Below are 21,075 nucleotides of genomic sequence, written 5' to 3'. Positions count from 1 at the left end.
AACTTGTCACAGAGCATTTGGTTCTATCTACCTCAGGATTCTAAGAGAACTTATTCAGTCAATAAGCATTTATTGTTGTAGTTCAATCACTTCAGTCATGTCCTATTCTTTATGGTTCCATTTGGGGTTTTCTTGGCAGAGATACCGGAGTGGTTTCCTTCTCCAGCTCATTTTACAGATAAGGAAACTAAGGCAAACAGGATTAAGTGATTTGCCAAGAGTTGCACAGCTAGTGAATGTCTGAGGCCATATTTGAACCAATAAAGATTATTCTTAACTCCAGGCCCAGTATCACTGCACCATCCAGCTAACCAAACATTTATTAAGTGCCCATTATGTGCCTAGTTACTGCAGTAAGTGCTAAGAATACAAAGTCCCTGTTCTTCAAGAGTTAACATGCAAACAACTATATTTATATAAGTTATAGCCTACCTAGATAGATAGTGTTTAATCTATCTACATATCTTGAGGAAAGGAGAGAGACAGAGAGAAAGGGAGGAAGGAAGGGGGAAAGGGAAGAAGGGAGGAAGGAAGGGAGGGAGGAAAAGAGGAAGGAAGGATGGAAAGAAAAAAGAAGGAAGGAAGGAAAGAAGAAAGAAAGCAAGGAAGGAAGGTATGGAGAGAGAGAAGAATGGAAGGAAAAAGGGAAGGAAAACAAAAGAAAGGCAGGAAGGAAGGAAGGAAGGAAGGAAGGAAGGAAGGAAGGAAGGAAGGAAGGAAGGATAGATTGAAGATAATCACAGAGGAAAGGCACCAGCATTAAAAGGTGTGAAGATGGGAAAAATTTCCTGTAGAAGGTGAGATTTTAGCTGGGACTTATAAGAAGCCAGGGTAGCCTAGAGGCAGAGACAAGGAGAGAGAGCCTTCCAGGCATGGGGAACTGAGGTGAGTCTGACTCAGTTCTAAGACAACATTTGCTTAATTGTATATGACAAGGTGTAGATAATTGGAACCAAAGGAAAATGCAGTCTGCTTCATGATCTTTAGGAGGAAAAAAAGGAACTTTTAGGTTGATAGAGAGAGAAATGTTGCTGTAATTTGTCCTTCCTTCTCAAAGAGGACCATGACATTAGGGAATTGATTCCATGGCATGCAAGTGAATTGGATTTAAGTGAGAGAGGGCTGTGCAAGGTCACCTGCCTCATTTTCCCTTCCAGAGCCATTTGGATCCAGGCAAAATATAGATCAGGATGACTGGAGATGGCGTGAATGCAAGCTGGAGAAATAGGAAAGGGATCTTAGAGGTGATCTAGTTCAATTCTCTCTTTTTTAAAAGAAGAAACTGAGACCCCCAGAGAGTTTAGATGAGTTTTTGTCCAAGGCCATACAGATTATAGCTAGCATTCAAACCCCGATCTTCTCACTTTTTAATGCTCTTTTCTCTACACACAACCAATGAGAATGGGTATGGGAAGAGAATGGAGAATGGATACAAGGCATTCTGCCTTAAAGGAACCTTTTTGCAGCTGACCCTCTTGCCATGTATTCCCTTCTCCCCTCTTCCTGGGAGGAAGAATCCTTACTTTCCTTCAGGACTTAGCTTAATGGCAACCTTCTACATGAAACATGGTCTCCTCTGGTGCCCTCCCCTCAATCACCTTTTGTCACCTTTTGTCTTGTATATAACTCCCCAGAAGGGCAGCCACCTTGCTAAGACTGAGAGTTCTAGAAGGAATCCTAGAAATCTGCTTCCCAGGATTCTTTCCTCAAGAGGTTCAACACTATAGTGGATAATTATTCCTCCTAACCCTAAGTCCAGGAGCCTTCACTAGCAAATTTACCAAGAATAACAAATTGTAGTATATGATTATGATGGAATACTAGCGTGCTGTAAGATACGAAAGATTCGCATTAAATAATGAGAAGCAAAATGAGCAAAAGCAAAAGAATATTGTATATGGTAAAAGCAATATTATTTTAACAATGGAATTGATTGACTAAGCCATTTTGACTATTATAAATAGTCAAATTAGCCACAAAGAACATATGAAGGAAAATACTATTTGTATCCAGAGAAAGAACTGACAAATAGAAGTATATATAGAATAATTTTACATGTATATATTTATTTGTGTCCAATGGTAGTCATCTCTAGGGCAGGCAGGGAGGGAGGGAAGAAAAAAAAGAAATTTACATGTTAACTTTATTATATATTTAAAGGAATAGCAAGCTGTACATAATAGATTTGCAGCTTCATTGCAATAATCTTTCTATTATACTATGTCATAGCAATGCTTGCTTTATTCCATGAATTAAAAATAAAGAGTAAATTAGCCACTAATACTTAACGTGAACCAGAACACTTAATGTAAATGCGAAGCAAATACATAATATTTACATAATATACTAATCATAAACCTCCATTATCCTTTCTTACCAAGACACATGCTGTCCATGGAGAAAGTGGACACACAGCCCAAGTCCCAGGATAAGAAGGCACACACAAATAATACATGTGGTTGGGGCAATTCAGAACTCTGTCACTATAGACTTCAGTGTTTTCCTTTCATCTCAGAACGTTTCCCTGATGGGTGTGTTAATAATGACAGTAATAATAATGATTGGGCAGTTAGGTGGCTCAGTGGGGAGAATGCTGGACCTGGAGTCAGAAAGATTCATCTTTATGAGTTCAATTCTGAGCTCAGACACTTCCTAGCTATGTGACTGTAGCCAAGTCACTTCACCCTGCTTGCCTCAGTTTCCTCATCTGTAAAATAAGCTGGAGAAGGAAAGGGCAAACCATTCCAGTATCTTTTCCAAAGAAAGCCCAAATGGAGGCATGAAGAGTTAGTTTCAACTGAATAACAACAATGATAATGATGATATATAGCCTTTATATGGTCTTTTAAGAGTTGCAAAGTGTATTACAAATATTTTCTCATTTGAATCTCATAAACGTGTTAAGTAGGTGCCATTATCATCCCCATTTTTCACATAAGGAAACTGAGTCAGACAGAAGTTGTTACCTGCCCAGGGTCACGCTGCTCTTTACTGAGAATATAAAAAATAACAATAGTTCTCATCTTCAAGGAGGTGATATTCCAACTGGGGACACAACACGCTTGCTGCTGATTCAAATCATTTTGGAATGAACAAACAAATGCAAAATAACGAGTCAACAGCAAGTTTTTCCATATCAGAAATCACTTACCCAGGAGGTGGGATGGGAACTAAAAATTAAGGAATACTAAGATTTCAAAAATCAAAGGTGTGGAGGAGAGGGATGGAGGGCCCACACCTAAAAAACATAGACAGAAGCAAAGTTCATGGTTATTTCTCATATCTATGGGCCTGTTTGACAGTTTCTGCAGTACTAGAAAATATTCTAAATATAAACTGAGTCACAATCTTGAATGATCCTGGGAAAATTCGCTGAACAACTGCTCTCACCTACCTTCTCTTTGAATGCTTCCCACTCAACCATTCCCACGTCTGTGGCCCCAGCTACCAGCTGCTTCTCACCCACCCCTACTCCCAAACTCAGCAGATGTTTGCTAGCTCTGGAAGAGAACAGAGTCGGGTACTTCTCTCTCAGCTCTTCACTCTGCCTCCACAACATCCTGTAGCACATCCTCGAGACTGCAGGGTCCTTAGGCTGAAAGTGGGCCAGGCTTCCCTTCCTGGTCACTTGTGAGCAGAATCACAGCACAGGATTAATCTGAGCCCACACAAACAGTCTGTTCCTGGCAGGCGACAGTGGGGATGAATTGGAGCATTTATTTAATGGCTCAATGGCCAAGCTTCTGCACATTCCTGGCCTCCCCCATAACCGCTCCCAAAGTGTAATTATTAGGCACTTTTTATTTAGTCTAATTCTCTCTTTTTTTGATAAAATTTTTAAAAACTTAAACTTAAATACAAAATGAAAAAAAAAAAAACATTGCCATGGATGAATCGGAGCATGAGAGAGTTAATATAAAACAATAAATTTTCCATTTCAAGAAACTCTATATAATAAATGCTATACATTGTTTTCAAAGCTGCCTAGCTTTTCTTTGTTGTTTTGCTTTTGTTCTGCTGCTGTGCACTTTTTACTTTATTTTTTCCCCTCATTACCCTTAAATTAAGTGTGGATATTATATATATATATATATATATATTCACTTATACATGCATATATAAAATCTATATGTATATATACATATACATAAATATTATAAACATATACACACATATATATTCATACGCATATATGTAAAACAATACTATGCTTATTTCTTCCTAACATCTGCTTCTCTGAAGGTCCATGGCATCTTCCTTAATATGTCCAAGTTTTTCCATGGTTTTCTAAATCATATTTAGCCTGATTCTTCAGAACATTTGTGGAGATGTTATCTGGAAATGCAGACATAAACCTGAGACCTTCCATGGAATCTTCATTTTTGACATTGATTTACCATATAGGAATGAAACAAAGGAAGGAAGGAAGGAAGGAAGGAAGGAAGGAAGGAAGGAAGGAAGGAAGGAAGGAAGGAAGGGAGGAAGGAAGGAGGGAGGGAAAGAGGGTGAGAGGGAGGAAGGAAGGAGGGAAGAAGGGAAGAAGGGAGGAAAGGAGGAAGGGAGGGAGGGAAGAAGGAAGGGAGAGAGGGTGGGAGGGAGGAAAAGAATAACAAAGAACTAAATTATGATATAAAGGAGCAAAAGACCTAAACTTTGGGTTCTGCTACTTTTGTGAGCTATTTAGCTGATGTTGGATACCAGTGACTACAGCACTGGACCTAAAGTCAGAAAGAACTCAGTTCAAATCCAACCTCAAACATTTACAACCAGATAAGTGACTTAATCTCTGGCTGCTTCTATTTATTCACCTGTAAAATAAGCTATTAGACTTATTTTGCAGGGTTGTCATGAAGATAAAATGAAATAATATTTGTAAAGCACTTTGCAAATTTCAAAGCACTTCATCAATGTTAACCATTATTATTAACGGGAAGGAATTTGCCACTCTAGCAAACCCAAATTCTTCTGGAGTAGAACAAGTGCTTCATATAAAACCATACGTCTGGAGTGTCCCTGGGGGAAAGTCCCTTGGGACTCACCAAGTTGCATATAGTCGACTGAATCTTTTATGTGTTTTCTTTATTTCCCATCGGATGAAATGAAAGCTGACCTATACCATAGATGTCCTATTACACTAAGTGCTTGGGAAGCTAAGGACACTTTTACTCTTGCCTATAAAGTCCTAGATGTGGGCTATACATATTAAAGTCATTCTCTAACATTTTCCAGAAGGATCTTAAGAGGGAGGAAAAAAATATCAAAGGGAGGATTGAGGAAAAGGAGACTCCCCAACATTGAACCCTGTCCTTATAAACCCAGAGACTGGGACCCTGAGCCATAGAATACTTGATAGGAAAATTAATCTTGCCACAAACAATTTTAATGCAATTTAAATATTTCTTAAATATCTCTCATTGATTGAAATTATTTGTGGGCATGGAAGTTGGAGGAGATACCAAGGGTAACCAACCACTTGGAAGAGACCCATAATTTCAGGAATGACCTTAGAATGAAGGCCTAAATTGGATTTTGAAAGGCTCAGCCGCTTAAACTCGATCATTGAGTGCTTAACTGTGGTATTTTGAGAATTTCCTCATGTGATTACAAATGTCAATACTCTGAAGAAGTACAAAATACAAACTTCTCTGCTTGGCATTTAGAGCCCTTCACAATTCAACTCCAAACTCCTTTTCTGAGCTGTTTATACTTTACTTCCCTCCACACATTCTACATTCCTGCCAAAATGGCCTACTTACATATAATATTAGATTGTGGTTTCCCAAGAATAGGGACTATTTGGGGGTTTTGTTTTGCATTGTGTGTATTTGCCTTTCTTTGTACACCAAGATTTAGCACAGTGCCTGGCATGTATAAGTGCTCAATTAATGTTTGTTGTTTTGATCTGATATTCCTTATACATGAAATTCCATTTCTTGTCTTTTTATCTTTATGCAAGCTGATCCCCAGCCTTGAAATGCTCTTAGAATTCTGAGCTTCTTTCAAAAAATTTGGTTTTAAGACTCATCTTCTACTTGTCCTGTTTCCCCAGCTGCTGTTTTCCTCCCCTACAACACTCCCCCCAAAAATATTATATTCTATACAAAACAGTTGTAAGTTGTAAAGTTGTAATACAATATAATACAACATAGTTATCCCTTCCATGGAAGGGATTAAGCTCCCCTGCCCCTTCTTGATCTGGAAAACCTACATAAAATTTTTGAGTCCTACTTTCTGGCAAATAGCAGAGTTCTGTTCCTCTTTCCAACATTTCAAATGGCATTTCCTAGATAAACAATTATAAACATTAAGTCCTTATTGTGCCGAGCTCTTGACAATTAGAGCTGAAAGGAACCATCATGGAGGTCACCTAGTCCAACACCTCACTCCCCAGATGGCCAGACCAAGCCTTCAGAAGAGGAAGCAATTTGTCCAAACTTCACACAGGGAATAAAAAGCAAAGATTGAAACCCGATCTTTGTGACTTCCAAATCCAGTGTTCTTGTCCCTATGCTATAGATAATTTAGTGTGAAAAAGCAGCTTTGAAAATTGATTTTGTTAAATTGAAGAAATGCTCTCTCTACTCTATTCATCCTTCACACAGCTGCCAAAACTGATGTTTTTCTAAAGTATAAATTTTGCCATGTCGATCCCTTCCTGAATAAACTCCAGGGGCTCTCTTTTACCTCCAGCATCAAATATAAATTACTTTGTCTTTTCACAAAAGCATTCCATAGTCTGGCTCCAACCTATCTTTTTTTATATTTCCACCATCACCACATGTACTGGCTACCTGGTTAAACTGCTCTTTATAGAGATAGCAAACTATTTTCAATTATTTATGTATTCGTTTTCTACATTTACTTTCACAATATTCTGATTTCCATTTTTCTCCCCTCCTCCCCAAGATGGCAGTCTGATATAGGTTATACATGTACAATCATATTAATAAATTTCCACTTTAGTCATGTTGTGAGAAGGGAAAAATCACAGGAAAGAAAAAAAAGTGAAAATAGTTTGCTTTGATCTGCATTCTGACTCCACAGTTCTTCTCTGCATGTGGATAGCATTTTCCAATCAGGAAGCTTTTGGAACTGTCTTAGATCATTGTATTGCTACAAAAGAGCAAAGTGAATCATAGTTTATCATTTGCACAGTGTTGCTGTTACTATGTGCAATGTCAGAGATGAAGATCTAGCACCCATCTCTGAGCCTTAGAGTTGCTCCCCGTGCCAAAAACCTGTTCTTTCCACAATTCCATCTCTCAAAGAGGAGAAAAGATGGGAGAGTAAAGGCAGGAACTCTCCATGCTCTCCACCCAAACACTCCAAAATCCTTTAAATAACAATTCTAAACATCATAATTCCATATCTCAAAATCCTTGATCAAATGGTCCTTTTATAAAAAGTCTTTCTTTTTTTTTTTCTGAAGCAGTTGGGATTGACTGACTTACCCAGCGTCACATAGCTAGGAAGTGTTAAGTGTCTGAGACCAGATTTGAACTCAGGCCCTCCTGACTTCAGGGCCAGTGCACTATCCACTGCACCATCCAGTTGCCCCATATATAAGGTCTTTCTTAATCCCACAACCGCTAGAATCTTCATCACAAAAATCATTATGTCTCTATTTTATAAATATTTTCATAAATCTGTATACAATTACTCCTTCCACATCATGGGGTTAAGGACATGATGCCCCTGGAATCTGGAAAAATTCTTTTAATTGCCCCCCTTTAATACCAGAGAAGAAATCTGGAATTTTTTTTCTTTTTTTCAATGGGGTATTTACAGTACCTCGTTGTAAAATTTGAGTTAAATATTTGGTCATAGGCTATATTATACAATACTAATTTTTTAGGTATTTCTAAGTTTCTGAACTTTTTCTGTGTGCTTGCTGGCCTTCACATGTCATATGCAGTTTTTCCAAAACTCTCCCCAAATTTTTATTTAATTTCTTATGCCAAGCCGTGATATATGTATGGGGAAAATCATGATGGGAAAGGGATAATTGTAATATGTACATACTATTTCCTCCTGGTCCTTTATGGTCCCTGCCCTTTAGAGAAGGGTTGTTTCATATCTTGTGTGACCAACAACACTATTCAGCATATAGTAGATCATGAATAATTGATTGACTGGCAAGCCATGTTTAGGGAAGCCCCAGATGATGAACTTCCCAATCACAGAAATTCATAGAAAGAGGCAGATTAAGGGGAAGAGCTCAGGCTTAGTAGTCAAAGAACTTGAGTTGAAATCCCATTAATCCTGACACTATCTGTTCAAATTTAGATAAGTCTTAACCTCTTCCAAACTCAGTTTCCTCATCTGTAAAGTGTCAGGGTTGGCTTAAATGGTCCCTAACTTCCCACCTTTCTCTAGGTCTATGATTCTATAAAACGAGAATAATAATTCCTATAGTGATGGGATTACCATGACGTTCAATAGATGACGCAAATCAGACCCTTTGTAAGCCATGCAGAGTGTCCCAAATGCTTTAGAGCATTTTCTGTTTAACTGCACTATGACCTTTGGGACACCCTATATAATGTTGAATAATATAAACGCCACTTAACATGATTGCTTTCTGATTTTACTATAAGCCTCCTCCCATGGTCTGATATTCCCAAACTTCAGCTTGCTGATAAGTAATATTACAGACAATCCCACTCTCTCCGTGACAAATTTGATTTGGCTGAAAAGTTCAATGGAATATATAAGAAGTGTTTTTTAATCTATATAATACCCTGAAAATAATTGCAGTGATTTTTCTCTTTTTAATGAATCGCTTTGAGTTGGGGAGGCAAAGAAATAGAGGGCATCATGTAGAACCAACTCGTGTTTCCTCGATCTTTCTTGGATCAGATTCTTTTAGCACAACATGTTTGCTGCTCCAAGCCGAGTCTTGGTCCTGTCTGCTATGGTGATGGTATGCCAGATACTCAGAGTGTCTCTGTAGGGAAGAAGCATCTGAACACCTGTCAAGTTCCAACATGAGTGAAATCTCCCTAGCTCCAGCTGGAACTCCCCAGGGATCTCCCAGAGTCCTCCTGAGAAAGGGCCAACAAAAATAGTCTACAAAAATGGGGGGTCAGTTTATTGTTCAAGACAAATAGACAAATAAATGGATGGATGGAGTGGCTACATTGAAGCCAGTGATGACTTGGCTATTTGGTCTTGAACTGATCAGGCTACTGAGGAAAATTATTGGCCATTTCTGGGTATCGATTGTGAGTGAACAAAGATGACTGGTTCCATATGCATTGGGTCCATATAACATACAACTAATATGACCTAGATGGAATTTCCCAGTTTTACAAAACAAAATGCAAACTACTGAATTCTGAAAGAAAAAACTAGCATAGCACCTACCATTCTCATAATGTCTCTTTAGAGCACATTTCTCCCTCCATTAAAATGTGAGTTCTTTAAAAGCAAGGGAAAGGTTTTTGCCTGTTTCTGCAATCCCAGTCCTTAGCACAGTGCCTCTTGCCACACAGGAAACCCTTCATAAATGCTCATTAACTCATTTTTAACAGAGAACTAATCAGAATGACCAAGGCCACCCACACTTATCCCAACATCTCAAAGTTTTCATTTTGAAAAAAAATGTTGGTTGGGAAAATGCAAAAAATTTTTCTCCAAATGCATTGACTAGAACTTGAAAAACTGACAAAAATCTAAAGGTTTCTGGTGGGGTTTTGTTCATTTAATTGAGGTTAAAATCAGAAACAGACTCTTGGAGCCTATATAGGTCATATAATGGGTACATGTAGAGAATATTTCTTTGTTCTGTGTTTCTTTGTCCATGTAGCTTATGTCTATCCACATCAGTCAACCTAGACACAACTTGAAGGGGAGTAAGAATAGACCTCCCTAGGGTCTTCTTTCCCAAATAGTCTCCAAGGGAGACTTTGAGTCCTGTCAGAAGGAGAAGGTTGGGGCCAGAGACTTCCCCTCTGCTCTCTTCTAAGAAAGGGGTACTGGGCTAGAATCATATCGGTCTGTTCATTTAAATATTGTTTTTCTCTAGGGGAAAACTTTTTAGATTCAAGCTTCATTCCTGATTCCTATACCTCAAATGAGAAGGAGGTTCCCAAGGGATGTATGTGAGTTACACACACACACACACACACACACACACACACACTCATGCATTTATCTAAAACTTGACTCCCTTCCTGCCAAATGCCAGTTCCACAATGAACACACAAAAAGAATACAAAGTAAGCTCATTTATTCAAATATATAGCAAATAGAATTCAGAGAAAATAGGAATAGGAGAATATATATATATATATATACATACATATATATGTCTCCCCCTGAAAGTGAGGTAACTCGGCTCAACCAAGAAACAATCCCAGATCTCACCACGAAGAAATCCCTGAAGTCTCTTCACAGGATAGAGATATGACCCACATTATTTATATAGGGCTTTCAAAGTGTACAATCCTCTTCCCTTTGGATAAAGGCTGGAACTGTTGGGGTTTCGACTTTGTATCAAGAATATGCTTAATTAGTACTTGATGAATTAAATTGAAGATTTAATGATAAATAGTCATATATTGTGTAAGTGAAAAGAATATCCTCATTGACAAAGGATATCTTGGAGGAGAAAGAAGAACAAATGTGGAATATGAGGGAAAGAAAAGAAAAAAAGAAGAAAGGCAAATGAAGAAGAGAGGAAGGAAGAGGAGGAAGAGGGAGGGGTCAGAGAAGGAAAGAAAAAAGGGACTAGAAAGAATATATCACTGCTCTGATCCACAGGCTTTTCATTTGTAAACTGCAGATATCTGTTCTAACTCCTTCCCTTCCACATAGGCCTATTGAAAGGGATTGGTAGTCAATAGCTACATGTAGGTCTGCATTTAGATCTGGAGAAAGATTGAGGTGGAGAGATAGGATTAGGGACAGGAAAGGGAATGAGAAAAAGAAGAAAGGAAAGAAGAAGAAAGAGGAATAAGGGGGAAAGGAGTTAAAGAAAAGGAAAAGAAGAACGATGAAGAAAAATATGAAAGCAAAAAATGAATCAAAACTATATGATCCAAGCCTCAAATCCCATTTCTATGGGACTTAATTATTCAATACTCTGTTTACACATGAAGGGTAGAGTTGGTAAACTTCCAGAGAAAAGATATGTACCTTTCAGACTCTTTTCAGGTCTCTGAAAGGAAAGAAAGATTCTGGAAAGAACCCAACATATAGAGAAATTGGCACTTCAATTATATCTCCATTCTAATCTTCCTGCACTAGAAACTTTGGATAATTTCTCCTTGGATAAGATTTGACACAGTCTGTCTGTCTATCTCTGTCTCTCTGTCTCTCCTGCCTCTTTTTCTCTCTCCTTCTGTCTCTCTGTTTCATCTATCTCTGTATGTGTTTCTCTCTCTCTCTCTCTCTCTCTCTCTCTCTCTCTCTCTCTCTCTCTCTCTCTCTCCCTCTCTCTCTTCTCTCTTTCTCTCTTTCTCTCTTCTCTCTCTCTCTCTTTAAAAAAAAACAGCAACTGTAACCCTTCAATTTGTTGGCAAGTTGTCCTTCTGCCCATCCCTACTAAAATGATGTATAGAAAAGCATTTCTGTATCTATAACAACTTCTATAAATTGTATACACAGAGATTTATACACATGAATTTTACCAGCATCTGGATCACCAATCCCATCTGCTTCTTCCCATGGTCAGTTTCCCTTACCTTTCTTTAGACCAAATGTCCTCTCCCTCCCCATGCTGGATGGCCTTTGAAAACACTGAACTTAATTAGAGCAGGTCAGTGCACTAAAACCCAGAACATCAGCCTTCAGAGCTAATTAACCAAATATAATTCAATTTTTCCAAACTGTGCAAATCAGAAAAATACCCTCATTTCAGAATAGCCATAGAAAAAGATCTCCTCATTCTCTGCTGGATCCAAGTTGAGGAACTAGGCAGAGCCCCACCAATAGGTATCCTAGGGTTTTTCTAAGGGCTTTCATGATTCTTTGCTTCTAGGTACAATGCAGTCCTGCTCTCAATCCCTTTGTAGGGAGAAAACAAAGATCAAATATGAAATAATACTTTCAGTTGACTTCGAATGCCACCATCTTTTCCTAGTCAAAAGGCAGCAGGGGGAGTTCTGTCAATTCATCTGGACAACCTTTGCAAGTATAATCATCAGACAAGCTGCTTTTGGGCCAATCTGGTGACTTTTAAATTAGGTGCTGTTTTGAAATCTTAGGGGAGGGGAACCGGGGGAAAGGCTTTTGGTTGAAAATAGCATGTCTGGAGATGTCCATGGGAGAAATCTCACACTCTGTGGCTTTAGACACCAGAAATAGTAGCTGTTATTAACTTTTCTTTTAAAAAAAGATATTTCAGTTTCTATTTTGGGACTTAGCAGTATGAGGTAAGCAAAAAGCTTTCAAGATACCCACAAAGGATGACAGAGAAATTCTACAGACAGGTGTTTCCTCATAATGACATCTCTAGCTTGTTGTCATGAAATGGGAGAGAAAAATAATTAAATGAATCTGAGGATTAATTAGAGTTCACTTAAAGCAGATTTTCCTATTCTGAAATCCATGAATTTGCTTTGAAAAATATTTTGGCAAACATCATTCGATAAAATTGGTTTCCCCTATAATCTTCTGTATTTCATTTTATGCCTTTGAAAACAGAATTCTGAGAATGGGCCCATGGACTTCACAAAGCCATCTGCCAAAGTAGTCCATGACACATCAAAGAGCTTAGGATATAACCTTACTGTTGACTCCCTGACCTGAGACATGCCAGGTGAAAGCTGATTCCTCCAAATACCCAGAGCAGTTGGAAGAAAACACTGTATACAAAGAGTTTGGGAAGAGCTGGATTCAAATTCTGCCTCTGGCAGAGTATCGTATGGGAGATGAGGGACAAAGCATATCACCTCTCTGAACTGCAGTCTCTTTATAAATTGCAGATAATGATAAATGTGGTACCTAACTGGATAGCAAGGTGTATGAAATGTCAGGCCTGGAGTTAGGAAGAACTGGGTTCAAATCCAACCTGAGATACTTATCTGTAAAATGAGCTGAAGAAGGAAATGGCAAACCATTCCATTCTCTTTGCCAAGAAAACCCCAAATGGGGTCACAACAAGAAGTACCTACTAATCTATCTACCACACAGGATTGTTGGGAGGGTTCGATGGTCACTATTTAGCTGTAAATCTGAATCTGGCTCTGGAGAGAGAGACAGAGACAGACAGAGATAATAGGGACAGAGATAGGGACAAATAAGAAAGGGAGAAGAAAGACAGAAGGACAGGCAGAGAGAGAGAGAGAGATGGTATAAACAAAATGGGTACTTATCAGACTGGGCCAGGTATTCTGCCAAGCCAAAGAATAACTATACAACTCTCATTATACACGTCTATAAATGTAATATTAATGCATCATAGGAAACAATGAATAAGAATTCCAAAAACCTTGCGGGGATTCTTATGAAGTGATAAAATAATTCCAATATAATAATACATAGTATTTCTAGAGTCCTTTAAGGTTTCCAAAACATCACAAATATTGTCTCATCTGATCCCTCATAACAATCCTAGGAGTCAGGCTCTATTGCTTTACTATCCCCATTTTATAGATGAAGAAACTTCCTCAGGGTTAGTTAGTTAGTTAGTGTCCAAGTCTAGTTTCAATTTCAACTTCTTAATTCCAGTTTCTGGGACCTATCCCTTGCACCCCATAGCTGCCTAGAACAAGAAAAACAGAACCAAGAGAATAACATATACAATAATCACAACACAATCATGATAATGTAAAAGCAACAAAAGCAAAAGACCACTGGACTAAAATCAATTTCCATGAGCTCTCTCAGTTCCAAAGAACACAATGAAATTCACCCCTTCCTCAGGATAGAAGAGCAGGGTCTATTCTGTTGGATGTCTTCATTCAATCAAATTTTGTTCCCCTTTTTAGTTTGTTACAAGGGATAGTTCTAACTAATAGGCAAGGAATATATTGGGAAATTAATGCAATTTTTTAAAAAGCAATAAGAAAAAGGAAGAAGAAAAATTATTACTGCCTCTGTGACACACTGAGGAGAAAGTCTTTTCGATAGAGCTACCAGGACAAAATAAAAAGAAAAATCGAGGTCATCCAAGCAGCTCAAATGAAAGCCTGGAGGAAGGGGGTTGTTTAAGCTCTCCAAGTGATTCCCTGAAAAATTGTCTTAATTTTGTAAGTTTAGATCTGACCTCTGCTAACATACCCAAATGTAAAACTATTTTAAATATAGAACAAGAAATAGTAGGCCAGATCTTGCCAGGCTAGCAAGCGTACCTTGGAGGTAAATTAAGATTTTTTTTGAAAGGAGGGATGAAGGGAGAGTGAATCACAGTACATTAGAGCCGAAGGGAATCCAGAGATCATCTAATCTAACCTCTTCCCTTTGTTATTACTGTTATTGTTCAGTTATTTTCCATCATGTCTAACTTTTCATGACCCCATCTGAGGTTTTCTTGGCAAAGACAATGGAGTAGTTGGCCATTTCCTTTTCTAGTTCATTTTATAGATGAGGAAACTGAGGCATTGTGGTTAAGTGACTTGCTCAGAGTCCCACAGCTAGTATGTGTGTGAAGCCAGATTTGAACTTGTGAAGATGAGCTTTCCTAACTCCAGACTCAGTGCTCTTCCCAATGCACCACCTAGCTGCCCACCTTTCCCTTTACAGAAAAGGAAACTGAGGACAAGAGGATCTAAGACTAAGATCCCGCATCTAGTAAGCATTATTACTAGCACCTAGAACAGTGGTCTTCTAAGACCAAACACAATGTCCTTTCCAGCTCTACATATCTAGCCTAATTAACAGCTACATTAGAAGTAGACGGTGGATTCTGGAGAGCAATTTGGAACTACGCTCAAAAAGTTATCAAACTGTGCATACCCTTTGATCCAGCAGTGTTACTACTGGGCTTATATCCCAAAGAGATCATAAAGAAGGGAAAGGGACCTGTATGTGCACGAATGTTTGTGGCAGCCCTGTTTGTAGTGGCTAGAAACTGGAAATTGAGTGGGTGCCCATCAATTGGAGAATGGCTGAATAAATTGTGGTATATGAATGTTATGGAATATTATTGTTCTGTAAGAAACAATCAGCAGGATGATTTCAGAAAGGCCTGGAGAGACTTACATGAACTGATGCTGAGTGAAACTAGCAGGGCCAGAAGATCATTATATACTTCAACAACAATACTATATGATGACCAATTCTGATGGACCTGGCGGTCCTCAGCAATGAAATGAACCAAATCAGTCCAATGGAACAGTAATGAACTGAACCAGCTATGCCCAGAGAAAGAACTCTGGGAGATGACTAAGAACCATTACATTGAATTCCCAATCCCTATATTTTTGCCCACCTGCATTTTTGATTTCCTTCACAGGCTAATTGTACAATATTTCAGAGTCCGATTCTTTTTGTACAGCAAAATAACGGTTTGGTCAAGTATACTTATTGTGTATCTAACTTATATTTTAATATATTTAACATCTACTGGTCATCTTGCCATCTGGGGGAGTGGGTGGGAGGAAGGAGGGGAAAAATTGGAATAAGAGGTTTGGCAATTGTCAATGCTGTAAGGTTACCCATACATATAACCTGTAAACAAAAGGCTATTAAATAAAATAAATAAATAAGAAGTAGACGGTGAGGAAAGCTCTGCTGCCCATTATCTATGCCAAGGGAAATAGTTCTGACTTTAGAATCCAGAGACCCAGATTCAGATCTCAGCTCTGCAGTCTTTAACTTCTAAAGACCTCAATTTCCTCATTTGTAAAATGGGGTCAGGGAGGAAGAAACAAATGACTTTCTGGTTTTATATCTATGATGTTATGAATAGCTCCTGGTCTATCAGTGACTTTAGAGCTAGTGAAAGGGTTCCTAACATGGTTGAGTATGGATGGAGGCAAATCCCTATTTCCATTAACCTCTCATTGAAATTTAGTATTTTCTTCAATTATTTAGAAACATTATTCTGAGAAGGTATTTATAGGCTTTACCAGACTGCAATAACAAACACAAACACACACACACACACACACACACACATTCATTTTTGAGTGTAGAAGTAAAAACTACTTATATATCCTTTTTTAAATTTAAATTTTCTTTGGTTATATTCCAGTTGTAAGCTGTTTCCTTCCCTCCTTCTCAATCCTTCACTAGAGAAGGTCAACATTTAAGATATGTGTGAAACTATACAATATATAGTTCCATATACTAGTCCTTTCTCTGGAGATGGATAGCTTCTTCTTTCATAGGCCTTTGTAGTTGATTTGATTATTTATATAACTCAGAATAACTTAGTCATTTTCATTTGCTCTTTGAACAATGCTGCTGTATACAACATTATCTTCATTTTACTCATTTCATTCTTCATTTATTTCATACAAGTCTTTCTATGTTTTCCTAAAATTAACCCACTCATCATTTCTTTTTTTTTTAACTTTTTGTATATTTTCTTTTCAAAATATCTGTTTATTTAAAACTAGGTACAAAATAAAAAACAAAATAGAAAAAGAAAGACAGAAAAGAGGAAATTCTTTAAAACTTTCTAAATATCTATTTATTTAAAACTAAATGAAAAATAAGAAAAACAACATAAAAAAGAAAGACAGAAAAGGGAAAAAACATTGTAATGTGCCCATCAAGAAGGATTCAAAGTATGTAACAATAAATTTCCATTTCAAGAAAACATATGTACTAATAAAGATGTTATATCCATGACCATCTTTTCTTTGCTTTTTTATATGTTATTTTTTGGTTCTCTGCTGTGCACTTTTACTTTATCTGCTCATCATTTCTTACAACACAGTAGCATTCCATCAGAACTGCTCATATATCCTTACTTTTTTGATATATCCAACTTTGAACTTCTTAACCCTGTGATTCTGTAAACTTTCCAACGGAACCACTTCATCCTATGGGTGGAATCAGTGTCATCCTGGTTCTGGCACCATAGAATCATAGTCCTAGAGCTGCTCTATTTTTTTTTCTTTTGTAGATGAAAAGCTGGAGCCCAGAGAAACTTATGACTTGTGCATTCAAGAATCAGAGAGGCAAAATTTGAATCCAGATTCTCCGACTCCTGATTCACTGCTCTTTCCCCTGCTAGCCCTTGGTAGATGGAGTTTAAGGAATATTAAAAAGGTTAATAGTTCATAGTCCTCTTGTTGGCCCTGCTCTGATCTAAGTATTCTAGACTCAAACCCAGGTCCAGACTCAGATCAAAGAGTCTTGCCCTTACTGTCTCCTGTAATGGTTCCAAAGTAGTTTAAAACAAAAAGTAATTTCTACAGGTTTAAACGCTTTGATTCCAACCTGCATTCACACATCCCTAGCTTCTCTTCCAAAGTTGGCTCTTTGCTAATAATAATAATTATAATAGTTGAAGACGATGATAATTAATATTTATATAGTTTCTACAACGTGCCAGGCACTGTGCTAAATGCTTTACAATTTTTATCTCATTTGATTCTCGCAACAATCATTCTAAGTAGGTACTATTATTATTCTTATTTTACAAATGAGGAAACTGGGGCATGTTACATAATATGCCAAGAGTCACACAGTTAGTAAATCTCTGGGGCTGAATTTGAACTTAGGTCTTCCTATCACTAGACTCTCTCCATTGCACCACTTCAGGAGGATCTTAGTTCCTAGAGACAAAATTCTCAAAGCCTTCACTCGTGGTAATGACAGTGACATTTTCAACAAAACTGAACACACTATGTTCCAACCAATCTCCACCACAGCTTCCAAACCAGAGTTCAATCCATGGCTTCAGGAAGGTATTAAACCCACATTACCAATGATCCCATTCATATTTGCCAAACCTATTCTCTCACAAAACCTACCAGCTTACTCTTTCCAGAATATTGGTTCTCCTTCCCCTGCCCACAACACACATATGAAAGAAGCACCAAAGTATTATATGACTCTTTCCCTCAGATCAGTGAAGAGGACCCTGGGACCATCACCTTGACCTTGGAGATCCATATAAGGTAACACATAGTTCTCACTTTGGGGTATCATCAGTACTATAGTTTACTACATTATGTAGGTTTCTGGTAAAATATGAGTTCCTGATTTGTATGAATTGATGTAGAGAAACAGAACCAAGAGGGCAGTTTATGCAGTAATAATGACATGATAAAACTAAACAACTTAGAAAGAATTAAGAATTTTGATCAGTATAATGACCTACCAAGATTCCAGAGGAGTGATGATAAAGTGTCATCATCCTGACAGAGAGGTCATAGATTCAAAATGAGCTGTAGATTTTTTATATAACTAAGAGATCAAAATGAAATGTAGGTTTTTTTTCAGATATGGCCAGTAGGGGAATTTGTTTTGCTTGAATACAAATATTTATTACAAGAATTTTTGTTTTACTTTTATTTTCATTTGGGGAATTGTTAATTGAAAAACACTAAAATTACTTAATTAAAATTAATGCTTCATAATGGAAGAAGTAAAACAAAATTTCCCCTCAAAATAATAAAATATGAACTCTTTGAGGACGGAAACTGGTTCATTCTTCTATTTATGTCCCCAGAACTTAGAACATTTCCTTGAGCAGAGTAGACATTTAATAGTTTTTTAATTAAACTGAATTGAATTAAGCTCACTTACTCCCACAATAGACCTTTCTCAGTTTCCCCTAGTTATTAGTATTCTCCTCACTGAAAATTTTAAAAAAAAATTACTGTGTATTTTCATTTGCTTAGTTGTGGAGTTCTTATCCTTCTGAAGTTGATTTTTAAAATCCAAGAAGACAATTTGACACTTATATTTATTAAATTTCATCTTTATGAGTTTTGCCCAACATTTGAACTTGTTAAGTATCTTTCAGATTTTGATTCTGTGTTCCAATATGTTAGCTACCTTTCCCAGCTAACAAATGTTCTCTCTCTTTCTATGGTTCTATTCCACCTTTCCGGAGTGTAGAGAACTTGGGAAGGATACAGCTGAAAGGTATTGAGAAGCAAACCTGGACCATTACGGCTGATTACAAGGGGTCTGGTTCCCATGCTACTTGAGGGAAAGGGCTGCCTCATTTTTGTCTTTGCATCTCCAGTACCATGGACAGCGCCTAGTACTTACTAAATGCATACAGATTGAACAATGCCTTTTGATCTCCAAAGGTTAAACCCTCCTTTCAAAGCTTCGAGTATCTGGCCTGAAATCTCATGAAGCACAATATGGCTCAGAGTTTCAGCTCAGGAGTAAGCCTTGGGCTCCTGTCTGCAGAGTTAATGAGCAACAAAATGAAATCAACTACACCCTTCATGAAAAGAGGCCTGTCTTTGGGAGGGTTCCCTGGAACATAATCGCTTTCTATGTCGTGTGAAAACAAACACCAGCCTTTCCCTAAACATAATGCAACCCAGCAGATGTTCCAAACTACATTTCTATATCTGTACGGCTAGTAAGATGTAGCATCACTTGAGTATCCAGAGACAGTTTTTAGCACATTTTAATTTATTTTTAGCTCAAACCTTTGAGGGAGGAGAGAGAAGAATTAAAGTTGGCAGCAGGATAGAGGGGGAAGAACAGTAGACCAGATCTCAGGAGACTGGAGGTTTAGCTTTAGCTCTGCCACTTACCATCTATGACCTTGTGCAAATCAAGGCATCCTGGGGGGGTGCTTAGTCTCCCCAGTGAAAAAAAAAGGGAGGACATTCATTAATTCATTTGGAACTCATTTAATAAATACCTACTATATTTCAGACACTGTGCTAGGTCCTAACGATACAAAGACTTTTTTAAAAAATTAAATAGTTCGTTTAAGTAGCCCTCAAAGCAGTTGGCGGATAGGGTATCATGACTGGAGTCAGAAAGACTCTTCTTTCTGAATCCAATTCTGGCTTCTCTCATTAGCTGTGTGACCTGAGCAAGTCACTTACCCATATTTGCCTCAGTCTTCTCATCTGTAAAATGAACTGGAGAAGGAAATAGCAAACCATTCCAGTATCTTTGCCAAGAAAACCCCAAATGGCCTCACAAAGTTGGACATGACTGAACCTACTGAACAACCAGTAGCCCTCAAAGGACTAATGTGAGGATTGGATGTAATAATTTATATAAAGTGCTTTGTAAACATAAAGGATTTAATAATTTTTAGGTGTGATTATTGCTGCTAGTTCAATCTAATCCAACAAAAATATGTTAAGTACCTGCTATATATGAGTCACTGAACTAGATGCTTAGGATAAAATGAGAGGAGGAAAAAAGAGAAATATTCCCTCCTCTCTAAGAGCTTACATTTATGTGCTTTTTAAAAACCATTAACAAAAATTGTTTTGTTCTCTCTTTGACAGGGAAAAGAAAAACAAAATGTTGCTAAAATATGCAATTAAGCTAAATAAATTCCCACATGAGCTATGTCCAAAAACTGTCTCATTCCACACCCTGGGTTCATTACCTCTCTATCAGGAAGTGAGGAACATGCTTCATCAGTGGTTCTCTGGAATCATGTTTGGTCATTGCATAAATCATAATTCTTACTATGGTACAACCATATTTCATGTCATTCATATATCATAATTTGTTGTTATTTCCAAATAATGCAAGTTCCTTAATTTCCAGTCCTTTGCTACCTCAAAAAGAGTTCATAAATCTTCACATGTATATATGTGTATATATATATATATATAATTCCTTTTTTTATTTCTTTTATCTCTTTGGGGTATAGGCCTAGTAGTATACCACTAAGTCAAAGGATATGCACAGTTAATAACTTTGGAGACACTTTTTTTTCCAAAATAGATGGACCAATTCACAATGTGATCATCAGCCAAACAACGTCTGTTTTTTCTGTAGCCCTCCAACATTTGTCATTTTCTTTTTTCTCATTTTGGCAGTCTGTTGGGTTTAAAGTGAAACATCACGTTGCTTTAATTTGAATTTCTCTATTAATTATTTTTCATTTGACTAATGATAGTTTGAAAAGAGTTTACATTGATAGCACCCACTGTGGGCCACCCTGGAATAAGGCAGTCACATTCACAGACTGGATCCTCAGTTGGATCACCAATCTAGGCTCAAGGTAATCTG

The 21,075-nt window shown here is 37.6% G+C and overlaps 1 protein-coding gene across 7 annotated transcripts in view; it reads right to left on the bottom strand.

Annotated features, from left to right (window-relative positions):
- The window catches only part of KIAA1549L (KIAA1549 like), a 282,022-nt gene that overhangs the window by 208,909 nt on the left and 52,038 nt on the right, over positions 1-21,075 (bottom strand). The gene's annotated exons all lie outside the window — the stretch shown is intronic.

The sequence above is a fragment of the Sarcophilus harrisii genome, chromosome 6, assembly GCF_902635505.1.
Source record: "Sarcophilus harrisii chromosome 6, mSarHar1.11, whole genome shotgun sequence".
Taxonomy (NCBI): Eukaryota; Metazoa; Chordata; class Mammalia; order Dasyuromorphia; family Dasyuridae; genus Sarcophilus; species Sarcophilus harrisii.
Note: the sequence above shows the minus strand (reverse complement) of the source record. Positions and strands in the feature narration are given on the sequence as shown.